At 39.9% G+C, this 15,630-nt stretch overlaps 1 non-coding gene across 1 annotated transcript; it reads left to right on the forward strand.

The window, feature by feature from the left end:
* Window positions 1-3,002: 3,002 nt before the first annotated feature.
* Trnak-uuu lies at window positions 3,003-3,089 on the forward strand. The gene is given in 2 exon segments: window positions 3,003-3,039; window positions 3,054-3,089. It is a non-coding gene; the product is annotated as a tRNA-Lys (tRNA).
* The last annotated feature ends 12,541 nt before the right edge of the window (window positions 3,090-15,630 follow it).

The raw sequence follows: 15,630 nt of genomic DNA on the forward strand, positions 1-15,630 counted from the left end.
GATACCCTCCTTAGAGACTAAACAGAGAACTGATTGTAATTCAACCACACAAAATGAACAATGCGTTCCGAATCAAGGCCAGCAATTTTGAGTAGAGGGATGTAACTGACACCATCAGCTTCAGTTGGTGACTGGCTCTTCATTTTTAATGCTTCATCATCATCATCATCATCATCATCATCGTTTAACGTCCGTTTTCCGCGCTAGCACGGGTTGGACGGTTCGACTGGAGTCTGGGAAGCCAGGGGCTGCACCAGGCTCCAGTCTGATCTGGCAGTGTTTCTACAGCTGGATGCCCTTCCTAACGCCAACCACTCCATGAGTGTAGCGGGTGCTTTTTACGTGCCACCGGCACAGGTGCCAGGGGGGTCTGGCATCGGCCACGATCGGTTGGTGCTTTTTATGTGCCACCGGCACGGAAGCCAGCCAAGGCGGCACTGGCATCGGCCACATTCGGATGGTGCTTTTTATGTGCCACTAGCACAGAAGCCAGTCGAGGCGGTGCTGGCATCGGCCACGTTCGGATGGTGCTTTTTAAGTGCCAAAAACAAATGAAAGGCAATGTCGACCTCAACATGATTTGAACTCAGTTCAACAAGAAGAAAAAGGTTGGGTTAGTCAATACCATTGATCTCAGTACTTGACTGGTACTTTAATTTATGGATGTAGGGAGGAAATGCAAAGTTGTCCTGACTGGGATTTGAACTCAGAATGCAAGGCATTTGTTCTGATGCTCAAACAATTCTGACAATGACGTTTTCCATAATAATTATAATTCTTTCCAGTTTTGGCACAAGACCAAGGATTTGAGAGGAGGGGCTAAGTCGATTATATTGAGTCCGGTACTTGACTGCTACTTTCTTTTATTGATTCTGGGATCAGGGGCAAAGTTGACTCCAGCAGAATTTGAATTCATAAGGTAATGAGTCAAAAGAAAAAAAACATTTAAGCATTTTGTTTGATGGTCTAACGTAGGGGTGGGGAAACCCCCGGCCACAAGCCCATTTTATTTCGCCCACAGGCTGATAGACTCGTATGTACAAAATATAGTAAATTTTTCAATTATAAAATTTATGCAACAATGTCCGTATGCCTGTTTGCGACAAAGGTCGCGTTTCCGCTACGACTTAGACTCGAACAGAAACTCGTCCGGTAACTGGCATTTGAATGGAAATTTTATTTTCACTAAAAAACACAGGCGCAGGAGTGGCTGTGTGGTAAGTAGCTTGCTAACCAACCACATGGTTCCGGGTTCAGTCCCACTGCGTGGCATCTTGGGCAAGTGTCTTCTGCTATAGCCCCGGGCTGACCAATGCCTTGTGAATGGATTTGGTAGACGGAAACTGAAAGAAGCCTGTCGTATATATGTATATATATATGTTTGTGTGTCTGTGTTTGTCCCCCTAACATTGCCTGACAACCGATGCTGGTGTGTTTACGTCCCTGTCACTTAGCGGTTCGGCACAAGAAACCGATAGAATAAGTACTGGGCTTACAAAGAATAAGTTCTGGGGTCGATTTGGTCGACTAAAGGCGGTGCTCCAGCATAGCCGCAGTCAAATAACTGAAACAAGTAAAAGAATAAAAGAGTAAGAGTATTGCTAGGTTTGTACCACCCCCTTGAGACCCAGAGACACTCTAGCTGAAAAATAAAGAAACCTCATGTTCTAAATTCAGTGGCAGCGTTAATGAAGATGTTACGCGTTAATTTAATGTCTTAAACTTATCTTTGGTACTACTTAAGAAGAGTGGTCCCGGTGCGCGCACTCGCGTACTCGCGCTAGCTAGTCGTGACTTGTCGATCCTTTGTGTTTTGTGTTTTATTTTGTTTAAAAACATTATTTACTTTGTGTTTTTGTGTATATAATTACTTTGTTTTCAAAAAAATATTTACTTTGTGTAAAAAAATTATTTATTTTGTGTTTTATTTACTTTGCTAGGTAGTCATTGTTGGATCGACTAGTCACGACTAACTAGTGCGGATGCGCGACTATGCGAGCGCGCGCACTGGGACCACTCTTCTTGAATAGTACCCTTATCTTTATTAATCCAAAAACGAATTGTACATAGATATATACAATATCTACACAGATATAAGAGTTAGAACTTGTGAACCACCCGCGGACCATTTCCTTTGTAAATTTTTGCCCACCGCACTAAAAAGCCTACCCACCTCTGCTCTAACGATTCTGCCTGCACGCCCCATTAGGTTCCTGATTTTGGTATAAGGCCAGCAATTTGTTGGGGGAGGAATTGGCTGAAACCTTCTTCGATCCTCGTACTAGACTGGTACCTTATTGAGTCTGAAAGGATGAAAAGCAAAGCTAAGTTCGGTGTTATTTGAGTAGAGGACGTAAAACCGGAAGAAAGGCCGCTAAGTACTTTGTCCTTTGTATTAGCAACACATTTTAAATGTAAATCAAAATATAAAAAGGGGAAAAAAAAAACTCTTCGTATTAAAAAAACATAACTTCGCTGCTCGACAAACATAATGAAAGTAGTTGGATGGCGAAACGCAAAGATCGCTCGGACCTAAAATTCCGTTTTGCATTTTAACCATTCTACTAGTTCAGTTTACTCATCAGTACAGGCAAAAGGCCAGGAAAAGACCACAGAGAGAGAATCAACTGATTAAATCGTCTCTAGTTCTTGACCTCTATTTTATTTTAGTGACTCCTGAAGAATGAAAAGCAAAGTGAACTGCGGTGAGATTAAAGTTAAGAGTATAAACTCCGCAAAGTATTTAATAATCGCTCTACCGATTCTGTTGCGGCATTTCATTCTTGTCAGTAATAATACTTTCTTACGTTGGTACATAACCCAAAAGTTTGCAGATCATTTTATCGACTTTAGGAAAACATTTACATAAATATAACAATATAATTTCTAGGGATTCGCGTTCAGAATATGAAAAACCGAAACCACACATTACCCTCCATTGATACAATTACAGCAGAAGTAATAATATTGAAAAACACAAAATTGACAAAATTTTTCAGTTCGCCCGCATAGCTCAGTCGGTAGAGCATCAGACTTTTAAGTCCTCTCATGACATCTGAGGGTCGCGGGTTCGAGTCCCTCTGCGGGCGGAGAACTTTTTTTTTTAAAGTTTTTTTATTTATTTATTTATGTCTTTATTATATGAAGATTTCGTATAAGAGTCTTATTCAAGCAATTATTTTCTAATGACACTCATAAGATTATGCTATAAATGCAGGACAGTGAATATAAAGAACCCATTCCGGAACATAGCAAGAGTTGTCTCCCCTAGTTTGAAAAACTCAAAATTACGTCTTTTCTCTTTCACTGAGTAAATATTTATAATTAACGTTTTAACGCTAATTATATATGCAAATAAATTACTATTAAATATGCAAATAAATTACTATTATATATGCAAATAAATTGCTATTAAATATGCAAATAAATTACTATTATATATGTATCAATAGCACCCATTGAGTTGTGATTCTCTATATTGAATCCAGAGAATGATACATTATTTTTCGACTGAAAAGAAAAAGAGGAAGGAAAACGATTCTCCGTCGGTTGCGACGACGAGTGTTCCAGTGAATCCGATCAACGGAGCAGCCCTGCTCGAGAAATTAATGCCAGTCGCTGAGCGTACCACTGACACGCATACCATTTAACAATGCGTACCACTGACACGCATACCATTTACGTAGTGTTTCAGGAAGATACAACATGTGGCAAGGCTGGCCTTGTGAATTTAGCTACAGTTCCTTTTTTTGCCAGCTGAGTGGAGTGCAGTAACTTGCTATAAAGTGTCTTGTTCAAGGACTCAGCGCGCTGCCAGGAAACGAACTAACGAACTTTCGATCGTGAGTCAAATACCCTAACACTAAGCCACGCTTCTCTACACTTTTCGACATTACACGTGTTGTGTGCCCTCCACTCCGACTTTGTTTCCCCATAACGAAGTTGTGGAGACGTAAACACACCAACAGCAGTTATCAAGCAGTGGTGGGACACACACACACACACACACACACACACACACACACATACACATACACCTACACACACACACACACCTACACCTACACACACACACACACACACATAAAAGTTCCCCTCTGAGGCACAAGCCAGGCCAAGGTTGTTTACGGAAGACCAGCAGTCGCTCGTGTACACCAGCCCCACCCTCCTTTCCACACCACTGATGTTATCCAAGGGAAAGACAAAGGTCGATACAGCTTGGCACCTGTGACGCCGCAACTCATTTCTACAGCTGAGTGAACACAACACATAGCTCGGTCTGGGAATCGAACCCGTTACCTCATGACTGTGAGCCCGACGATCTAATCACTGAGCCTTCACTATGTGTGTGTGTATGTGTGTGTGTGTGTGTGTGTGTGTGTCCGCATCTGTACTTGTCCTCACCGTCGTTTGACAACCTGTGTTTGTGTGTTTACGGCCTAGTTAATGGTTCGGTAAAAGAGACGGATAAAATAAGCACCGGGCTTATAAAAAAGGTACCGGGGTTAATACATCCGACTAAAAATGATCTTTCAAGACGGTGCCCCAGGATGGCCGCAGCCTGATGACTGAAATAAGTAAAAGATAATAGATAATTCGTTAGGTGTAGGAGTGGCTGTGTGGTAAGTAGCTTACTTACGAACCACATGGTTCCGGGTTCAGTTCCACTGCGTGGCACCTTGGGCGAGTGTCTTCTACTATAGCCTCGGGCCGACCAAAGCCTTGTGGATGGATTTGGTAGACGGAAATTGGAAGAATCCCGTCGTATATATATATATATATATATATATATATATATGTGTGTATATGTTTGTGTGTCTGTGTTGGTCCCCCCCCCCAACTTCGCTTGACAACTGATGCTGGTGTGTTTACGTCCCCGTAGCTTAGTGGTTCGGCAAAAGTGACCGATAGAATAAGTACTAGGCTTACAAAGAATAAGTCCTGGGGTCGATTTGCTTGACTAAAGGCGGCGCTCCAGCATGGCCACAGTCAAATGACTGAAACAAGTAAAAGAGTGTGTGCACCGAAAATAGTGAAACTCACCACAAAGACGGACGTATTCTTCCTCAAACGGCAGATTCGAATATGAATATTCTTGTATTTTGTCTACAGAAAACATCTCATTGTATAATTCTTTGACATAAGTTCCAACTTGATTGTATCTTCAGCCAAAGCCAGCTTAGGATCAATGAAACTAAACGAGAATTGTGGCTCATGTTTATCATCATCAAAATCCCTTAACTACTGCAGCCAGTCATTGGTGGGGGGCACTTAAGACATTTACACAGTCAGTCATCACCACTTGTCTCTGTTCCCTGTCATGCCTAACAGGTTCCCTGTGTTGTGATCTGTCCAGCCCTCGATGTTGTCAGACCAGGATTTCCTATGTCTGCCTTTCTTTCGCCCTTCTTCAACTATGCCCTGAAGAATGGTTTTGGGTAGGAAGTTGTGGCACGGCACATGACCGTACCAAACAGACCTCTATCTTTTTACCTGTGCAAGGAGTGGTTCCTGTCTGCCAGCGTATTTGTTGATTTGCTGCCTGACAAAGCTGGGACCTAGTTTTTTTTCATTCGCAAAATATACATTTTATAAAAGACAGTAAAAAATTCTGAAAATCGGCTATAAACTGGTCCTGAATCGCTTCAGGACCAGTTACTGCAACAGCCTGGGTTTCAAGGGCTCACAGCTTTTTAATATTCTCCCAAAGAGTCTGAGGAACTTGCACAAAGTAGATGTAGGGGTTTTTAAATCAAAGCTGGACCTCTTCCTGTCGAGAGTCCCAGATGAGCCTACCTCACGGCAAGAGGTGCAAATGAGGGTAGCTATATCAAACTCCATTCTTCACCAAGTGCCACATATTAGAGGAGGCTCCAAATAATAACAGTGTTGCGCAAAACGGCGGTGCATCAGCATGGCCACAGCTCTTAGCTGAAACGTAAAAAAAAGAAAAAAAAAATTTCCAGTCTCATTGCTGATATGATGTTGTGGAGAAAAAAAAGATTGGAGGAAAAAGTTATTTCTAATTCAATGGTACAACAGTGTAAGAGTTTGCTTTGACATACACTTACATTGTTATTTCTGCAATGTGCTGCATAAATTGTCAAGTAAATGAGAGGCATCTTTGCCTCCACTGATTCAGTTGCAAAGTGTTGAGTAAAGTTATTTGATTGCAGACCTCCTTTCAGTCTTTTTATTATCACTCGGTCACACATGGTAACATTGATTTTAAGGCCTTCCCAGATGAGTGACTGGTTATTCAAAGACATTTATAGATTGTATATTTATTCTGTCCAGTTACGTATCAGTATAGTGGTCATTTGCAAACTCCAACTTTCATTTCTCCTTAGCCCTCACGTCACACAGTTGTTAATGTTTATTTCAGTTGGGTCACGCTCTTCCGATTGCTGTAGATTCGTAATGCATCTTACGGCTGTGCCTGTCACCTGGATGGTGAGGAATCCTACATTGGGAGTGGTAACGACTGGGGTACTGTAGCTGACTGCTTATTGTGATCATTCGTCTTTTGGTTTCCTGTAGCTTTGCTCTCTTTTACAAACCCAGTGAACATATATTTCCTATTTCAAAGAAATTCAAACAATAGATATAAGACCCAAGTTAAAAAGATTCTCAACAATTCAACTTCTCTGGTTGACATTAAGATACCCACCCCCAATAGGGGCGTTAACTCTCACATTTTAGAGCTCCATGACCTCCATTTTTCCGGAGCAAAATCCCTTTTTAACAGGTTCTATAAGACTGGTATTTTGGAATATGCGCATAAAAATCAGTAGTTTGGGATACATGTGGCACGATTACAATTTTTTTGGGGGTGTGTAAAGAGGGAAATAACCCTCATCTGCAATTTTGATGAAATTCGGAACATAGATATTCCAGTTCATTACAGAAAATATATAACAGAAAAGTCTAATTCTTCAATTGTATGTAACACGGGCAACGCCGGGTATCTCTGCTAGTAATATAATATAATATAATATAATATAATATAATATACTGTTCCGTTATTGGTAGGATCAATAAAAAAGTATTCCATCCAGCGAGAGATAAATATTATTTAATGAATATGCAAAGGCGGCGCGCTGGCAGAGTCGTTATCACGCCGGGTGAAATGCTTAGTGATATTCCTTCTGTCTTCATGTTCTGAGTTCAAATGTCGCCGGGGCCGACTTTGCCTTTCTTCCTTTTGGGGTCGATAAATTAAGTACCAGTTACACACTGGGGTCGATGTAATTATAAAGGAATTACTTTATACTCATCTGAGTCTTTCCTCATCATCTTCCAGTAGAAATGATTAAGATGTGACTGGAAAAGCTCAGTACCAACGCTACTCATTTTTTTCAGAATCATAGTTTTAGCATCTAACCAATGGCCTGAGTGTGTGTTCCAGTCATTGGATCCACATAATGTCGTTGATGGTTCACTGTCGTCAGATGGCGATAACCTAAGGCATTGGAATTATTATAAGCGGATAACTCATCTGAATGAATTACTGAACCTTTTTCACATTCTCTCCCAATAATTGGGATCAGACTGTTCTCGTTACACCGTTCCACAAAACTATCGACAGTCTGAGCCTTGCTTGAGACCCAAAACCCCACGGCCCGTGGTTTCTGCTGTTTCGGTGTTCTGAATCACTGTCTTCAAAGAGAGGAGCGTTGTCGCCGTTCAGCATTTTCCCTCAATTGTAGTTTTGTTGACTAGTAAATCTTGCTTCGTCTGAATGGGGTTATCGTTTGTTACAACCATCTTCCCTCATCGTTCATGATGAACCATGGCTCCACACACCTCGCGGCACATATTGTACCAGTCAGTCATTGCATTTTTAGATTTTCCTGTCAGAGTCACTGCTGTGGTCATGGGTCTGTCCATGACAAAGAAAAATATTAGTTCTAAAACCTCACTCAGGCTCAGCTTGCAGTTTAGTTTGTTGTTAATGTCCGTATAATGGAAAATTGGTTTCCTTCACGAACTGAACGTGAAGTTTGACACTTCTTTCGAGGACAACAAAGTACAGGCCTGAACTGTCCACCTCTGCCGTGCTTTCGTTTTTCTTGCATAACAGTACCGTATCGATGGCAAGGGTCTGCTTCTTGTTGTGTATCCAGCAGATTGTAATCTTGTAAAAATGTGACTGCTGTTTCCTCTGTCAAGATGACACGTATATAAAAATTTTTCTGCAATATTTCAATGTAAGGTAAACCGCAAGTGGAAAGGAGAGGTGACAACGAGTCGTTTTTAAGGTGGATAACCCTGGCTATACTGTTTGACACCGTGGTAGACCGAATACTATATTTGCGCCTGATATATATATATATATACATATATATATATATATATTATATATATATATATATATAATATATATATATATATATATATATATATATATATGTATATATATATATATATATATATATATATATATATACATAACGGGAAGCTTTATGAAAATAAACAAAAGACGAAGGCAGGTGGAGTACAAACAAACAATTGTATTAGTATGGCGCTCGGGAATATAAATAAAACAAGTCTTTTACGTTTCGAGCCTACGCTCTTCAACAGAAAGATACACAGAAAAGAAACACGGAGAGAAACAAGGAGAGAAAAAAATGCGTGCAGAAGCTAGCGATTCAACATGGCGATCTGATTCCGGACAGAAATATATATATATATATATAATATATATATATATATATATATATATATATATATATATATATATGTATATATATGTAAGTACATATTTCTTTAAAACACTGTCTCTCTCCCCCCTCTCCTACATTTCTCTGCCTTTCACACTTTGCACTCCACTTTGATCTGTCTCTTTTTCTCTCTCTCTCTCTCTCTCTTCTCCTCCTCCTTTGTTCCTTGTTCCCCTTCTTTCTCACTTCATCTGTCCCTCTTTTCCTCTCTCTTCTCCCCACACATGACTAGCCGACCGATTGCTAGCCTTTTCGTGGTCAGCAGCCGTCGCGGCAAGACACATTTTTTTCTCTAAGGCATTTTTCTAACGCCAGCTCAAAGTTTACTCGTCCTGTCGAAAAGACGCCTGTCTGTGACGTCCTGTTCTTGTTATTATTATTATCATTATTGTTTTTACGTATTTTTGTATTCTTATTCGTGTAACACCGTCCGGTTTTCCGTCCTTGTTTTGTATGCATTCGAGGCTTTCTTCCAAGGAATCTAATGCGCTTGGTTTAGATTTTCCTTTGGGGCTGGCCAGATCGGAGCAATCTCAAGATTAATCAGCCGAAATTGCGAGGATGATCCGGTTCTTGACTGAAGATTGAAGGCTTCGAATGTCCCGTCCGTGTTTTTTGTATCGTCTTCTAAATGTTTTACGTTCTTGTCCCAGTTTGTAATTTTTTTACATTTACACACACACACACACACACACACACACACACACCACACATATATAGCTGGCCAGTCAGACTTCATTCTCAATGAGTTGTCACCGAGGTGACTAACTGGTTGAGTCATCACCCAAGTGACTGAATTGTCTTTTGCTTGCGGGTTCTGGTTTTTATAACTATCCAGAAGGATAGACATATCGCTGAGAACAATGGGCTTCGTTGGTGGTACTGTGATATCTCTATTCTAGCTTTTGGTAAAGTAGAAGAGGTTATAAGGGTCAAGTGGTGAAGACCTTATTTCGGTCAAGCTAAGGCAATCTGGCAAATGTAAAACTGCTGTCACAGAAAAACTATTGCTTTACTGTGAAAAAAGTTCTGTTGAACTGTTAATTTAAATTTGGCTATGGTGGATCGAATCCACTTCATGCTTGCAAGATTCACTACATATATATATATGTATACTAGCATTATCGCCCGGCGTTGCTCGGGTTGTAAGGGAAATAACTATATAAGCATTTTTAGAGAGTTATAGCCAAAAAATAGCAAAAAAATGCATTAAAAATTGAAAAAAAATTAAGGTAAATTTTTTTTAAATCGTTGACACATCGTAGATATTTTTAGAGAGTTACTTCCCTTATATAAAAGCGAAAAAATGCATTAAAATGGAAAAATATGATGGTAAATTTTTTTTAAATCGTAGACTCATCGTAGACGCATGCTAATACCCAGAAGGGCTCGATATGAATCACGACTATAAGATACCCGCTTTTGGTTAAACTGCACCGCAAAATGTGGGAGTAGTTAGGAATCTAAATCGTAGGAGACAGACACACAACTTCACTCTTATATAAAGATGCTTTTTTTTTCAGTCATAGAGTTAGATTTATGAAGGTCTTCAGTAGAAAATCCTTCGAATTCTGACTCGCTGCTTGATATAATGAAATTCGTATCCATTTTTTGTCAGAATTACAAATTTTGAAAACACAATAGGAAATGAGTAAAATAAAAACCAATTTACCTTTTCTGTCCGTCCGTTTGTCTTTGCAAATGTGTTGGAATGATAAGTGAGTTGTGATTTGGCGCCTTTTTTACTAATAACAAACACACACGTGTTTGTATGTAGTTGTATGTGTATGTAGTTGTATGTAGTTGTATATGTATGTGTATGCGTGTGTGTGAGGAATGACACACACACACTCACGCACGCACACATGTACATCAATGCTTTCGGAGTGATATGTTAAAATATTGAGTTTTCTCGAATTTTGTCTTAATTGGTGGTAAAATTGAAAGAAATTTTTTATGGCATCACCCACTGAAGTACTCTGAAAAATCTTAGGTAAACTCTAATTGAAGAAATTGTGTGAGGAGTAAATGGTTATGTATTTATTTGTTTCTGTTTGCTGTGTTTTTTTTATTTTTTGAGTAGTGGTTTAAATACTTTCACTTTAGTCTTCCTCAAATCACTCTGTCGCTATTTACTTTCATTTTATTCGTTGCCCACTGTATGTGTGCGTTTGCGTGTGGTGTAAACCAGACTAAGAAAAGCATTTGACACACACACCAGAATGTGAGTTTTCTGTAAATTTTGCTTAATTGGAGTTTAAATTTTAAAAACTGGACCTGGCATGACGCGATGCATTGTACTCTTAAAAATTCTAGGTAAATTGTAATTGAAGAAATCCTATATTGTAGATTTGTATAACTCCCAAAGGGAGGCAGATAAAATCTGCCTTTTATAATAAGATATATATATATATATATATATATATATATATATATAATCGATTAAATAAAACAGAAGAGGAAATTGGTATATTTTACACGACCATCTTTTCGACCCACCCTGCGATCGAAACTGGTTCAGCAGTTTGGACTTCCAGGTGTCATCTGCAGTTGGGGGTATATTTTCGTTGGATCTTCTTCAGGAATTCCGCAGTATTAGTTGAGATACTAACCGACTAAGTAAACAGAAGATGGAATTGGTATAACTCTTTATTTTGTACGTGACAGTAACTTAGCAAAAGGGGTGAATAGAATAAGTCTCAGGCTCCACAACAATAACAGTACTGGGGTGGATTTATTCGACTGAAATTCCTCAAGTAAGAGATAAGGGGTAAAGACCCCCTTCGGTCATGAATGACCATGGGATTGCACCTAGAAAGTTACCCTCCTAGACACAAGTTCGGGCAAGGTTGTTTATGGAAGGCCAGCAGTCGCCCATGCATACCAGCCTCCCCTCTCCACGCCACTCGTGTTATCCAAGGGAAACACAAAGGTAGATACAGCTTGGCACCTGTGACGTCGCAACTCATTTCTACAGCTGAGTGAACTGGAGCAACGTGAAATAAAGTGCCTTGCTCAAGAACACAACACGCAGCCCGGTCCGGGATTCGAGCTCACAACCTCACGATCGTAAGCTCGACGCTCTAACCACTGAGCCATGCGTGTACCGTGTGTAAAAGATAAAGGATTAAGAAATGTAATTTCGAAAGGAACAGCAGTGATCAAGGGAGGCTACTCTAAATAACGCGGCTGAAAGTGAACGAGAATTTCTGCACATTTATTTTTTTAAGAGCAAATTTACAAAATAAAAATAATTTTAGAAAGAGCAACTCATGGTGAAGTGGGAATCAACGGAGAAAAGCAGCAACAGCGATTGGATATTCACATTCGAATCTACCAGAGCGAGTTTAGAATAAATAGATACGTTTTTAGTATGGATTCTCCAGCATGCTTTAGTAAGTAATTTGCTGATTTCCGTAGGTGAGATCGCGTCCTCTTGTCAGATTTATCGGAAGTGGTTTTAACTGGGTAAGAACACAAAAAGTCGAAGCAGCGCAGTATTTCACGATCCCCGTACACAGATGAATCACATGTTATGAGCATGCGTCGTCTGGTGATGGTGGAAGGGTGGCGTGTGTATGTATGCATGTATGCATGTATGCATGCATGTATGCATGCATGCATGCATGTATGTATGTATGCATGTATGTATGTATGTATGCATGTATGTATGATGTATGTATGCATGTATGTATGTATGTATGTATGTATGTATGTATGCATGTATGTATGTATGTATGTATGCATGTATGTATGTATGTATGTATGTATGTATGTATGTATGTATGCATGTATGTATGTATGCATGCATGTATTTATATATGTATGTACGTGCATGTGTGTATGTGTGTGTGTGTATGTATGTATGTATGTATGTATGAATGTATGAATGTATGCATGCATGCATGCATGCATGCATGCATGCATGCATGTATGTATGTATGTATGTATGTATGTATGCATGTATGTATGTATGTATGTATGAATGTATGTATGTATGTATGCATGTATGTATGTATGTATGTATGTATGTATGTATGCATGCATGTATGTATGTATGTATGTATGTATGTATGTATGTATGTATGTATGTATGCATGTATGTATGTATGTATGTATGTATGTATGTATGTATGTATGCATGCATGCATGTATGTATGTATGAATGTATGTATGTATGCATGCATGCATGCATGCATGTATGTATGCATGTATGTATGTATGTATGTATGCATGTATGTATGTATGTATTTATGTATGTATGTACGTGCATGTGTGTATGTACGTGTGTATGTGTTTGTATGTATGTATGTACGTGCATGTGTGTATGTATGTGTGTATGTATGTTTGTATGTATGTGCCGGCAGAATCGTTAGCACGCCAGGTAAAATGCTTAGCATCATTTCGTCGGTCTCTACGTTCTGGGTTCAACCTCTGCCGAGGTTTACTTTGTCTTTTATCGTTTCGAGGTCCATAATATTGGTACCACTTGAGCACTGGGGTTGGTGTAACTGAACTACCTCTTCCCCCTAAATTGCTGGTCTTGTGACAAAATTTGAAATCATTATTTTGCCTGGCAATGGCAGGAATGCCATTTCGTTCTTTCCTGGGGAGGCATTGCTTCTGTTGTTTGACGCTATTGGGAACAAAGTGGGAAAAATATCAAAAAAAGGATAAATATAATGAAAGAAAAAGAAATACCTGCTTTGTAAAGAATTTCTATATGACAAAGCAATACTCGAAAATTTGTGTAACAAAACAAGTCTTGGAAACACTCCGAATATAAAGAATACAAATGAGACGAAACATGCTCCTTCAAGCCGACCATAATAATAGGAATTGCTTTAAATTTTATAACAAGGCTGCCAATTTCGGGGGAGTGGTAAGTCGATAACATCGACTCTAGTGTCCAACTGCTACTTATTTTATCAACCGGAGGCGCAATGGCCCAGTGGTTAGGGCAGCGGACTCGCGGTCATAGGATCGCGGTTTCGATTCCCAGACCGGGCGTAGTGAGTGTTTATTGGGCGAAAACACCTAAAGCTCCACGAGGCTCCGGCAGGGATGGTTGTGATCCCTGCTGTACTCTTTCACCACAACTTTCTCTTACTTCCTGTTTCTGTTGTACCTGTATTTCAAAGGGCCGGCCTTGTCACCCTCTGTGTCACGCAGAATATCCCCGAGAACTACGTTAAGGGTGCACGTGCCTGTGGAGTGCTCAGCCACTTACACGTTAATTTCACGAGCAGGCTGTTCCGTTGATTCGGATCAACCGGAACCCTCGTCGTCGTAACCGACGGAGTGCTTCCTCCAATTTTATCAACCCCGAAAAGTTGAAAGGCAAAGTCGAGCTCCGCTGAATTTGATTTCAAGACGCGAAATGCCCGGCTTGCTATCTATTATGCCAACTTGCCGCCTTAATAATGAATATTCTAATAATAATCCTTCCTACTAAAGGCACAAGGCCTGACATTTTGGGGGAGGAGACTAGTCGATTATATCGACCCCAGTGTTTTACCGGTCCTTAATTTATCGACCCTGAAAAGATTAAAGACAAAGTCGTCATCGGCAGAATTGGAACTCAGAACGTAAAGACGGACAAAATGTCTCTTGGCATTTTGCCCAGCGAGCTAACCATTCTGCCAGTTCGCTGCCTTAATGATGAATATTCTAATAATAATAATAATAATCCTTTCTACTATTGGCACAAGACCCGAAAGTTTTAGGGTATGGGGAAAGTCGATCACATCGACCCAGTACTTGACTGGTACTTAATTTATTGACCCCGAAAGGATGAAAGGCAAAGTCGACCTCAGAACGTAGCGACGGGCGAAATACGGCTACGCATTTCGCCCGGAGTGCTAACGTCTCTGCCAGCTCGCCGTCTTAATAATAATAATAATAATAATAATAATAATAATAATAATAATAATAATAATAATAATAATAATAAATACCCTGATGCAGTACCAGGCAGTGGCTCTCATGGCTTCTGATCTTAACTGATTGGAAGTGTTATCATGTACATTGTTTTGTCTTGGTATAAAAGATGGGCTACAGCAAATATTCTGCTCAATACCACAGATTTGCTTGTCAGTTGTTTGACCTTAACCAGTTGACCATGTCCCTTAGTGGCTGACGATATGTGCATCTCTGATAACGAGCAGAAGTAGTGGGGGAGCATCATAGCCATGTGTTGAGAAGGATTCTTTGGGGTTTGAATAATTCACCTCTGGAAACATGGGTGTTTCGTTCAACGTCCTTAAACAACCCTTATTCAGGGACCTTTTGAGCGGGATGGGCTACTCAACTTGAAGAAAATTCTAACTGGGCTCCACCTGCAAGGTCACGTGCTGTTTATCTTGATATGAGATCACCATGTCGCGCACATATGTTTGTGATGTATGTGCCTGGTGTACCCTTATCAGACGGGTAGTCATGATGGGTATACTGGGCTTCGTATATTTTACCCTAGTGTCACTTTAATGGCATGCTCTGCTCGCTCACTCAATGATAATAATAATAATAATAATAATAATAATAATAATAATAATAATAATAATAATTATTATTATTATTATTATTACTATTATTATTTTAGTTGGTGAACTGGTTGGAAAGAAAGAGAGGAAAGCAAACAGCTAGATGAAGCCATGGTGGAAGCGGAGAATTTTTTTGTTTCAGTCATTTGACTGCGGCCATGCTGGAGCACCGCCTTTAGTCGAAGAAATCGACTCCTGGTCTTATTCTTTGTAAGCCTAGTACTTATTCTATCGGTCTCTTTTGTCGAACCGCTAAGTTACGGATACGCAAACATACCAACATCGGTTGTCAAGTTATGGAAGTGGGACAAATACAAACACACACACACACACACACACACACACACACACACACACCACACACA

Source organism: Octopus sinensis, linkage group LG10, assembly GCF_006345805.1.
Source record: "Octopus sinensis linkage group LG10, ASM634580v1, whole genome shotgun sequence".
NCBI classification, from domain to species: Eukaryota; Metazoa; Mollusca; class Cephalopoda; order Octopoda; family Octopodidae; genus Octopus; species Octopus sinensis.